Genomic DNA, 12641 nt, shown 5'->3' on the forward strand with positions numbered 1-12641 from the left:
AGAATTTCATTGAAATGAAAAATTGTTATCCATTTTTCTTTCATTTCTTGAGTTCCAGAATTTTGAATGATTTCACCATTTTTTATTCTTTATGGTTATGCACTATTTTAATAATTTTTTGTTGTAATTCTTATAATAGTCTGGAAGATTCGATTTAATTCAATGTAAAAGACAGCGCCTGGATGTGAATTTCCAACTAAAGGACATTAATATTTAAATTCCTGTAATGAAATTTGAATATTACGTTGAAGCTGCAAAATAACATTTTAGCATGTCATTAAAATCAGCGGAAGTTTTCTTTCAAAACCTTGCATTTAACTAATAAAAATGTTATCTATTTCCCCCCATAAAAAGATTGCTCGCCTTGAATTAGGTTGTATACTCCAAGAATGCTCATATTTTTTATTCTCAGAATCTTAAATATGGACATTTTGTGCGTCTTAGGGAGAGAAAAAGACAGAATACGTATTATTAGCTCTTAATATTACCCGATTGGATCCAATATTATATATGGAACAGCAGTTTTGGTAAAAAATGACCCCACTCCAAATTCCATTTTTGAGTTTTTTACGTTTACCGGAAGAAGAGAGTACAAAAGAACAGAACAAAGAACAGACGGAATTTATTTAAAATTGAATAAATATTTACAATAATTTCTTAATTGCGTTAATGGAGTATAAGTTTGAAAAAGGAAGGATCACAAATTCGAGACCCAATTTTTCCTATGATCACACTGACTTAGTACTTCTTAATTCGCTGAGTTTCCTAGTGAGGGTCAAACTAATTAAATCGATTCCTGTTAATATAATGAAACACATTCCATTCTTCGTGGAACTTTTCACCTGAAAGTCTCCATTAAAACATATTTACTTTAAAGAGATTTGTTTAATCTAAGTTATTATTCATAAAGTTGGGAAACGCTGATAAAGTTTTGCAAACAATTATTACTTTAAGATAAATAACATCGCTTAATGATGATATCGATTATTTTGCTAATTTTTATAGTTGGTTGGTTAGGTTTTTCTCCCAGGTATTGAAGCATGTCCAATGTTCTGATGAGACCAACTTAAAACACAAAGTGGAAGGTAAATGAACACTCCAAACTTTTCTAGGCTGTTCAAACTTCGAAAGTTTACCACCGTTTATAATTAAAATACCTTCTACAGAACACTTGATTCTAAGTACAGTGAATTCAAGTGTCTGGATTTTCCGATAATATTAAAAGACTTCCACAGTGCAGTAGAGAAGTTTCCGCATTAACTTCGAAAATATTGGATAAAAGTTTGTCACGGAATAACCTCATAAAGCAAAACAGAGAGAAATGTGTTGGATAATACCTGCACAAATAGGTTCGAGATAGAAAATGAAGTTGGATTTTAAGTTGGAATCTTTAAATTTAGAGCTGCGAAGTTTAGAAATCCATGATAAAGTAAGACGAAAACTCTTTAGTAGTGGGATGCAAAATACTGAATACTGAAATTACTGTAAAGGTAATTTATTTTAATCGTTTATTAAAAGCCCGTTTGTTCATTTTTTGGATACGAAGTCTAGAGAAAGTACAGAAATAATTTTTAAAACATCGAACCCGATATTTTGCGAATCTCTACATTTTAGTGCTCTCTGAGTTTGAAAGACTCAATTTTGATAAATGTCCGTCTATCTGCTACAAAGAAAATCAAAAACATTTTGTTCTAGATGGGTGAAATTTGGTATCAAAATTTACACCAAATATGCAGATTTCTGTCATATTTTGAGTAAAATCTGTTCGAGTATAAATGAACACGATAACCACAAAATAGATAGATAAGATTCGGCAGATAAATAGCTAGGGTAGGTAGATCTAGATAGATAAGATTCGGTATGCAGATTAACATATAGAGTATAAACATCTATCAAATTTTGAGCCATATCCAACAAAACGATACTTTCCTATGTCTCTGTACTTTCAAATAAGTGAAAACGCAATCATTCAAAAGCGCAGTGACTTAAATGTTCAAATCTGGTATGGGATTTTTGACTATAACTGCAATGTTATGTCAAATCTTTGTTTAAATCGAGTGATAAAAATGTGTCTAAACTACACGTTTTATTTCTGTACACTATTAACGGCATGCTAGAGAATAATCGGCAAAGAGCTCGCCAAGGATGATACGATATATTCAGTATAAATGCTAAATTCAGGTTGAAAGTAAATATTTTGTAACAATTGTATGCCAACGTCATGTAAGGCGTTCTTTGGCCTGAGAAGTTTATTAGAGAGTATGCGAGCAGGTTTAGAGGAGATCAGTGCCGCTGGGTTTTTTCACAAAATGTTCGCCATATGATTTCAATTTAGCAAGCAAATTCGTTTTCTTTCATAAGTAAGATGAATGTTATTCAGATAATAAATAAGGTGTGGAAAGATTTCATTTAGTCACTTGAAGTGTTGATTATGCATGCAGAAACAAGCCATTTGTGCAATAGAGCATGAGTTCGCAAATGTAAAGAAGACCTCTGCAAAGGCTATTTTTTAAACCAGTAATTTAAGTAAAATAAAAAAAAGATGAATTAAGCAATGAGTATAAGTAGATTGAATGGAATAGAAATCCTTGAAGGAACAATAACTCATGTGTGTGAATAGATGTGGCAGACTATATACACATGATTATAACGACTTTAATAAATAGAATACCTTGAAGCTAGAAATCCTTGAAGATTTTAAAGTAAAAGTTCAAAGGATATGGCGCTTGTATCTAAGCATGCTACATCATTTCACACCAGGGCACAAGAGCGAAAGTGTGAGAAGCTTTTCCCTCTGCACTTTTCTTTTGCTTCGTGAGTATCTTGTCAACCCTGCCTAAATGATTTCATTTGATCTTATATGAAAGATTTTTTGTTTTTATTAATCCAGTATGTGTTGGCAAGTACTGTTCTCGAGTACTGACATGCTTGAAATGGCAAAATCCTTTCCTTAGAAATGGCCTTAATGTTGCGATTCAAGAAAGGGGGTATTAATATAACGAAAGTAAATTAAATTAAACTAACCAATCAGTGTGGCTATAAAGATTATGGTCAAAATGAAATCTATATCCATGAAAACAAAAACTGAACCAGTAAGTTCTATCCTGGCTCTGTTCATTATGGTATTAAACAAGACGCGTTCATTTGAAAGAAATTATACAGTCCAAACATTTATCTCAGAAAATAAACATGACTAATATGATTTTTCAAAACTAAACAAAAACAAGAAATGACTTAATGCATCTGATGTTTTAATTCAAACCGTCACAATTTAATTTTCATGCAAATTCCTTGAATTGTAAGGATCAAATGACATAAAAAAATGTTATATATATATATATATATATATATATATATATATATATATATATATATATATATATATATATATATATATATATATATATATATATATATATATATATATATATATATATATATATATATATATATATATAATAAAATGACCGGTATATTTGAAAAATCAATAAAAACTGAACGGACAGCGATAGAAATGCACCGTTGGTTGCAATATGCTTGGGACAACACTAAATTTTCAGGCAGACAAACTTGCGAAATTAGTTATAATTTTCAACAACAGATGGCGCTGCAGTCTGGAAAAAAATCTAAACTACTATATTTTCCAAATATCCACCATGCGCAGCAATAACATGGAGTAGTCTCAGAATGAAATGAGCTGAAACCCGTGTAAACGTCTCAAGCGGGATGGCTTCACATGCAGAACAGACGTATTGTTCAGTTGTTCAATTGTTTCTAGATTGTGGCGGTTCACCTGGTCTTTCACGTGTCCCCATAGAAAGAAGTCACAGGAGTTCATGTCTGGCGAATCCATGCTGCTTCCTTTATGTGTGGGACAGTCCAAAGCAATCACACGATCATCGAAATGTTCGTTCAGGAAATTAAAAACGTCGGCCATGCAATTGGCCGGGCACCATCTTGCATAAACCACGAGGGGTTCGCAATGTACTCTAAGGCATTTTGTACCGCCACAAATTCACGAAGAATGTCCAAATAGCGTGGTGCAGTAATCATTGCGGATCTGAAAAATGGTCCAATGAGTCCTTTGGAAGAAATGGCGGCCCAAGCCATTACTTTTTTCGGATGCAGGGACGATGAGACTGCAACATGGGTTTTTCGGTTCCCCATATATGCCAGTTCTGTTTATTGACGAAGCCGTACACGTAAAAATAAGCTTCGTAAATAAACCAAACGCTGCCCGCATTGATATCGCAATCCTTTGCACCATATCGTTAGCAAATGTATCTCGTGAATTCATGGAAGCAGCGCTGAGAGGTTGTCGAGTTTGAATTTTTCATGGATAGAGGTGTAAACTCTGGCGCATGAGACTATACGTGGACGTTGGCTTTATTTGGACCGCAGCTGCAACACTGCGAATGAAAACCCGAGGCCGCTGTTGGATCACCTGTTGCACAAGCTGAGCATTGCCCTCTGTGGTTGCCGTAAGCGGTCGCCCTATCTTTCCAGCACGTTCATCCCAGTCCGTTGAATTTTTTCAAACAGATCCTTTATTATATCGCTTTTCGGCTCTTTGGTTACATTAAACTTCCGTTGAAAACTTCGTCTTGTTGCAACAGTACTGTGTTCTACGTGGTGGAATTCCAACATCAGAAAAATCCTCTGTTCTAAGGAATAAACTATTTTTTCACAGCAACTTTGCAATTTGTGAACAGCACACGCTTAAAGCAGAAAGACGACTTACAGAATGGCGAACTCACAGACTGCGTTTTCTTCTATATCTTTCAAATCGCCTGCAGCTCCATCTGTTGTAAATTGTAACTAATTTCGCAAGTTTGTCTGCATGAAAATTTACTGTTGTCCCAAGCATATTGCAACAAACGGTGTATTTCTATCGCTGCCTGTTTAGTTTTTATTGCTTTTTGAAATATACCGGTCATTTTTGAAACACCCGGTACATACATACATACATACATATATATATATATATATATATATATATATATATATATATATATATATATATATATATATATATTCTTATCAGTTCTTTAATATTTTTGAAGTGGATAGCTTGTTTTCCTAACGAATTTCTGCATAAGTATTTGTTTTAATATTTGCAAATTATTTTGATAAATTTTAGCATCCTTTTTTGCTTTATTATTTTAAATATTTTTTCGCTCATTTTAATATTTCTCCTGCTTTGTTGTAACATTTCTTCCCGACAAATCACAATATTCAAGGAGAATATCATATAAAAATTTAAATATGAGACATCTCTTTAACTATTGAAGTTTCTTGATTAACACCTGTTAACTATATTTACTGAAAGGATATGATCTTTGACAAATAAAGATGTATCTTCTAGAAAATGAAACTTTTATTTTTGACAATTTAATCACAACTATGCAGAATTAACTTTTTTTTTTTTTTGCTACATTTCGAGTAACATTGTAGCAGAAAATGAGTTGTGTCATAATCTTGCAAATTAGTTCGCACTTGGAATTAAAGAAATGCTATCTTTTCTCTTCGCATTTTTATCCTGTTAAGTTAAGCTCATTGTTTTTGAAGAATATGAATTCTTTCCGTGCATTAGTGACTTGAATAATTACACCAAAAGAATAGTTTTTTTTTTTTTGGTGTCTTTTTCATTTACTTTCAGAAAAAGTTTTTTGTTCAGCATTTATGAAGTCCAAATAACTACTGACATTTGAATGGGAAACGAAGCAAACTTTTACTGACAAAACAATAAAAATAAAAGGTGAGAAGCCAGATAACACTTTACAATACAAATAAGGAAAGTTATTTTTTGAAATATAATTTTTATTTTAAAAGAATTAATTACTGAGCAAAACAAGAATATTATAATATTTTCTAAATAAATAAAAAAAAAAATTCCTAGAATTTTTAGTAAATGCACAGTAAGGGTTATAAACGCTATGCATAATTCATTATTAGAAATTAAAACTCTCGCATATTTAATTTATACCGTGTGCTCCCTTTAATCTGAGTCCAAAAAGGAACTTCTGAACCACGACAGATGGGCAAAAACTATGTATTCAGAAGGAACTTTAAAAATTAAAAAAAAATATCTTATATTATTTACATCAAAAAAATATTGTACAAATTATTATAAGATTTAAATGCTTACAGTCATATTCATTTTATCTCGTTGTCCAATTAATCATATTTATAATACTTCAAAAAAATTCCTTGCGAAAACCTGTAAAATTATCTGATTCGACGTAGTGGGTGTAGGGTGAAACTGGCCAACAGATTCAATAATAAATATGAACGTTTATTCAAAGGGAGAACGTGGGCACACAGGCAGCAAAAACACAACCGAATATACGTAAGAAAAGCACTTACAATATACAGCAGCACAGAGCCGGAAATAGGCAATAAATAACCATAACAGACAAAACGGTCAGAGAGAACTCTATAGACTTCTCACGATTATTCACGTCACTTAAGTGTCTGATTTTCGTCATTGTCTACATGTTTTACTTGAACTTAGCAACCGACTCACATCTAACTCGATAATGCAATTGCCTAATTAGCAAGCGGACTTAATGCTATATTAATACTGACTACAAGAATCGGCACAAGATTCAATACTCAACTCATGATTAATCGCTTGAGCTCAACTCAACTGACTGACTTCAATTCGGTCTTCTGCCTTTTTATAGTTTCAGAGATAAGGCACAAAAAAATTCAAGAAGAATCAGCACAATTAGCTATGCTGATAGCGCTGTCTCTAAAATTCTTGTTGATTCTGGAATTATCAATTTTGTGACCAAAATCGCTCATTTCGTCGCCAAGTCGTCAAATAGTAGCCAATTTTTTCACGGAGAGCTGGGGTCCATTTAGTTAATCCGTTGTCCATTCAGTATCCATCAGAGCTATCTATAAAATTGTCTTCTTTACAATGGAACTAACTGCTCAGGGAAGCAACATTACGAATTTGTATTTGGCTAGGGATTAATTCGTGCGGTTTTACAAGAGATAGCCTAACTAGATTATTGTCCCATAGTTTCATTTGTTCAAACATGCATTTAAAACTACTGTTATTGCTCATCTAGTTTAGTATATGCCATTTGGTTTAAGCGTAAACAACAACAATTTTTATTCAACTGAAAATGTCAAATTTTGTGCCTGATAAAGTGTTTTTGCGGTTTTTGTCATTACTTTAACATGAAGAAAAGTGCTACCTAAAGTCATCGTATTTTGGTGGAAGTTTATGGTGACCATGCTCTAGCTGAGCGAACATGTTAAAAGTGGTTTGCACGGTTTAAAAGTGGTGATTACGGCTTGGGAGACCAAGAACGACCTGGACAGCCAAAAAAATTTGAAGCTTCTGAAACCTGGTGAAACTATTAATGGAGAACGTTATCGACTTCAGTTGATGCGTTTGAAACAAGCTCTGGCCAGAAAACGACCAGAATGGGATAACAGACATAATAAACTTATTTTTCAACTATGATAACGCTCGACCACATGTCGCAAAACCGGTCAAACATATTTGGAAAATGTCGGATGGGAAGTGTTACCCCACCCACAATATTCACCAGACATTGTTCCTTCAGATTACTACTTGCTTGATTGCATGAATAAGGATTTGGTTGGACAGCAGTTCACTTCTTCAGAAAATATTGAAAAATGGATCTCTGATTGGATCGCTTCGAAAAGTGAGGAATACTTTCGACACGGAATTCGTAAATTGCCTGAAAGATGCGAAAAAGTAGTGGCTAGCGATGGACAATATTTTTGATAACGTATTTATGTATTTTGCTTTTGAAATAAAGCTTTAATTTTTTGTTAAAAACTGCACGAATTAATTCCTAGACCAAATAGCTACAATTAATTTAATATAATATTGCAATTGTAATATTTTGAATAAGAAAAGTTGCACTCAGATTCTTCAGAAACTAATCGAGTAATGAAACATTGAATATCATTATTTCAGAACACTTTAAACCCTTTTAACTAAAGTGGCAATGGGTCGAGTGAGCGAAATTTGAACTTCATTCCTTCAATTTCAGTTGCACGAGAGAGTAAAATTCATACTTTGAAAAAATAGTTTTCTAAATACATTAAATAAAACAATAGGATAAATATATCAAAATTTAGATTTAAAAAAAATCTAAGTATTTTGACTGAAGCAAAATGAAAAAAAAAATCTTTCAGTTCATGTTGGAAGTTTTTTTGTTGGAAGCATATATTTACATGTAACAATTTATAAATTAAAATGTGAATCATGACGTCCATTTGATTGATAAGACTTCCAGGGTTTCGTTGAAATGATCGAAATTTTTCAAAACCAATGATGCTTTCATAATTCGGTCCATTTTGATGAAGGAAAAATTAAACTTCAATTATAAAATTGATTTTCTATGTTAAAATTATTTTGTATTGTATGATTTAGAGATTGAAGGGAATTTATAAAAATTTAGATTTCTTTACATATTTAGGAGTCTATTTGTTAATTCTAACTTCATTAAAGGCATTTATTTATTTAAAACTTGTCAAATTATTGGTATATATTTATCTTTAATGATTTAAAAATCAGCTATTGGGCCACAATGAGATGGGTCGCATTATACAATCTATTAGGCTAATTAAATCTGAGAATATTTTGCTCTGAACTTTATGAATCATTGGACACTTAAGCATACAGAGAATTTTTATCTTCTTAAATACATTTTTAGTTCCTCTGTGGGAAATGGAGACTCATATTAAGCGCTTAAAAGAAGATTCTTGATTGCAGCAAATTTCACATCTCTTTCTGCTGTATGAAGGTCACTATTAAGAAATTAAATATATTATATACAAAAAATAGTTGTAATAATCTGTTGTCATTTTAAATATATCCCCCCTTTTTTTCTTCGCCTTCACAATCCTGTATTGATAAGCAAGGGCATTTTCCACTCTACTTTCTTGTATACTAAGCCCAATATGACGAGTTTTGTGCTTCACATTGCTATGAGAAAAACTGAGCACAGGTTTTGGGCTGAAAAATGTCGAAATTTCAAGATCACGTGCTTTTCTAATTGTAGCATATGTTAGCTCCTTTCTTATTATTGAAAGTAGAAATGATATATGAAAAAAATGGTAATGGCTGCTTAAGTGATAACAAGATTATTTTGTAAAAGTGTCATTTCCTGAAATACGACACGAATTTTAATACAAACAAGCAGTGTACAATTCAGCCATTTGAGTGGCAGTTTTCGGATAGTGGAAAGTAGGCAAGACTTAAGGTAGCTACTAAACCTTGAATATTAAGTAAATGACTGAGTATAATGAAAAGCATTCATTTTGTGGAGAAGAATTTCAGCAGCAGCATTTTTTCAAAAACATCGGTAGCTTAAATTAAACATAAAAGAAATTTAAAAGGAATTCGATTCGCGCGTCTGGAATATCTTAATAGAATAACGTTTTCAGCTTGATTCGTCTATATCTATAATACAATGATACCTGGTCCTACCACTGGTCTGCAAAATTGAATGAGAACAATACCGTTTTCCAAGCTGAACTCACTGCACTTCATGAAGCAGTAAAATATACATCCCAGTTTTCAAACAATAATACTTTTAAAATACATGTTGACAATAGAGCTAGTATCATGGCATCTTCAAATCCAAAGAGCACAAACCAAAAAGCAAGAGAAATTTTTGGTGTCCTGCTTTCAAAACCAACAATAAAAATTTCATGGGTTAAAGCACATGCGGGCAATATAGGCAACGAAAAAGCAGATCAACTGGCAAAGGACGCAACGCAAAATGGGCAATTTTATATGCAAACAAAGATACCAAAACCACACATAAAAGCCCTCCTCCGGAAAGACATGCTTGAGGAATGGCAAGGATATTGGAGCAATGGTGTCACAGGCAGAAAAATTTTTAATATCCTACCTTCAGTCAACCTTAATCCCACTAACTGGAACAGAGAGGAAATTATTTTCTTCTCAGAACACGGCCCTTTTCCTGCCTACCTCAAAAGGTTCAACCTGTCTGAGAGTGACCAGTGCAGTTGTGGTGGGATAGGCACCGCACTTCATTATGCTACGGAATGCATCCTTACAATCTCCTGGCATATGAAAAAACCATCACCAAGCCATGAACAGGAATGGCTGAAAAGAGTCGCCGGCAACTTCCTTTCCAGGCAAAAAATACACAGTATAATTAAATTTATAAGTGGAAATAGAGACCTATTCTCGCCTCCATAGCACTCAACATCAAGTCTCATACCAAAAAAAGACTAAGGGGAAAAATAAGCACTGCAGTCTCCTGTCACACATTTCAATCAAACAGAGATTGTCTACATTTCCATTTCTCAAATCATTTTCCATCTGATTTTTGTTAAACTGCATCTTGATCTACTATAACATAAAAAATGTGAACACAGATTATATGTATATTTTTACAAATTTTATCTCTCAATATGCATTATATTTCTAAGTTAATTACTACAAATTATAATTCTAAGTTGAAAAATTATGTAAACGGTCTCATCATAATATAATTTTTTATATAATTGTAAATTTTGTAAATAGTTATTTTTGTTTCGTTTTCCTACTGTAAATATTTTGTTAATTAAATAAAATTCCCGTAACATGCCTACCAAACCGTTCAGTGACCAGAATGGTCACGGATACGGGGGTATGAGACGGCGTTCTGTATATATCTATAATACACTTAAATATTTGCTGTAAATTGTAGCAATTGTAATGCTTATAACAAAAAATATATATTTGAAACTGTTAAAATGGTCTTACACACAAATATATAAATTTTTAAAAAATAAAAAGTATTTTCTTAAAATATAGTTAAAAAGTAATTTTTTAAAAATGTATTAAAATTATACACAAAATTAAGGGAAATGAAGTTGGTATTATTGAAATCTAACGTTTACAGGTGGAAATGGGTTTCAAAAATAATTTTGTGCAAATATATGCTACAAATTTATTGAAGGAAAAAGTTAGATTCTAAATGAATGAACTGCAGCTCCATTAAAATCTTATTAACATTCATAAAATGTATTCCTTTGACAGCCTCTTATAGTGAAAAAATGATCATATAGCAAATTTGGTAGTTATAAGTCCGTCTGCCTATCTAGTAACGAGTGTTGAAAGATTTTAAAATGATGCATGTGATATGAGTTAATGGAAAGAGGATACAATACTTTTTTCTTTCTGATTCTTATAAACAATATCGGATTAATATATTTATTACAGAAGAAATTACGCATGCGATATAAATAAAAATATATAAAGCCCTACCATTTGTATAGCTTTAAGAGAAATAAAAAATCTTAAACTTAAAGCTTTAAACTTTTGAAAATCTTAAGAAAAGGAATAAAGGGCGGCTTAAAGTTATATAAATTATAGCAAAAATGCTTCATCCAAAACATTCATTACTACTTTTGTTTCAGTAAAATCTAGTTTTTGATGCTTAAAAGAAAAGTTTTAGGATTTTTTTTTATAAATTTTAGTACCGAAATTTTAAAGCCTATTTCTTGACTTGCTTTTTTTTTCCATTTTTGGTAAAGAAACTTTCATTAACTTCGAACAACTGAGTCAATAAAAGGAAACTTATATATATATAAAAAAAATTCTGGTTTTAAGAAACGTTAAAAGCAAGCTAAAAGTTGCGGGGAAGTTTAAAGAAAGTTGCGTAACTGGTGACACAGGCTCCGCGTGTTGCGCAATGCAATAAAAATGTCGACCTCTCCTTAAGTGCGGGGCAATAAAATTTTATTTGTACGTAGTTGCAGAGCGATAGACAAAAACTATTTGTGGCTCTATACTACGAAATATTCTTAAAAGAAAAATCAAGGTAAAAATGTATCCCCCATTTCAGTGGACACGATTTGTTTCATTATTTAGTAGTAGTCGCCTTTGGCGACGAGTATGTACGCACCGATTATTAAATCTTTAGACTGTTAAATGATTAATGTAAAATACATTTGAAACATTTTATTTGATAAGTTTGAAAAATATGAATTCAGTTGAATGAGCTTTTTGCAAATTTAAAAGTGTATGTGCTATGGAATAAAAAAAAACGAAAGTGAAAATCCTACTTTGAAGTTAAGGATTGGTAAAAACATGCTCTTGAATCTTTTGATGGGCAAATTTGAATTATATCATGGCATTCAAAATCATTGTTACAAATAGCATACCAAATTGAATAGGTATCTGCCTACGCTTAAAAGACATTTTTTTTGGTCGAAATTAACATTTTTTTATTGTTTTATTTTAAAACTCATTTATTGGGGTCTCCAAATCTGTGTTTGTTTTGATTCTATGATAAATAGAAACCGAGATATGTGATGTTTTATACACCACTGTAGCTGAAAACGAAACCGGAAGTTGAATGTTTTCCAACATTTAACACTTTATTTATTTCCAACATTTAACATTTTATTTAATTCCAACATTTAACATTTTATTTATTTCCAAAATTTAACATTAACATTTTATCAAATATATGCCTCCCTGAATTATAAGTAATTTTATAATATATTCTATCAGCTAGCTACGCGTATTAAAATGCGTTTTGAGTAGTTTTTATGCCCAAAGGATTGATAATTGCTTTCGAGCATTGTTTATGTTTACAAAGCATTTTTAGAACAAGACAATTGAAAAC

At 31.8% G+C, this 12641-nt stretch overlaps 1 protein-coding gene across 1 annotated transcript in view; it reads right to left on the reverse strand.

The window, feature by feature from the left end:
* Positions 1-12641, reverse strand: part of LOC129956813 (neural cell adhesion molecule 2-like) — a 91124-nt gene that overhangs the window by 38793 nt on the left and 39690 nt on the right. The window lies entirely within an intron of this gene.

Source organism: Argiope bruennichi, chromosome 11, assembly GCF_947563725.1.
Source record: "Argiope bruennichi chromosome 11, qqArgBrue1.1, whole genome shotgun sequence".
In the NCBI taxonomy this organism is placed as follows: Eukaryota; Metazoa; Arthropoda; class Arachnida; order Araneae; family Araneidae; genus Argiope; species Argiope bruennichi.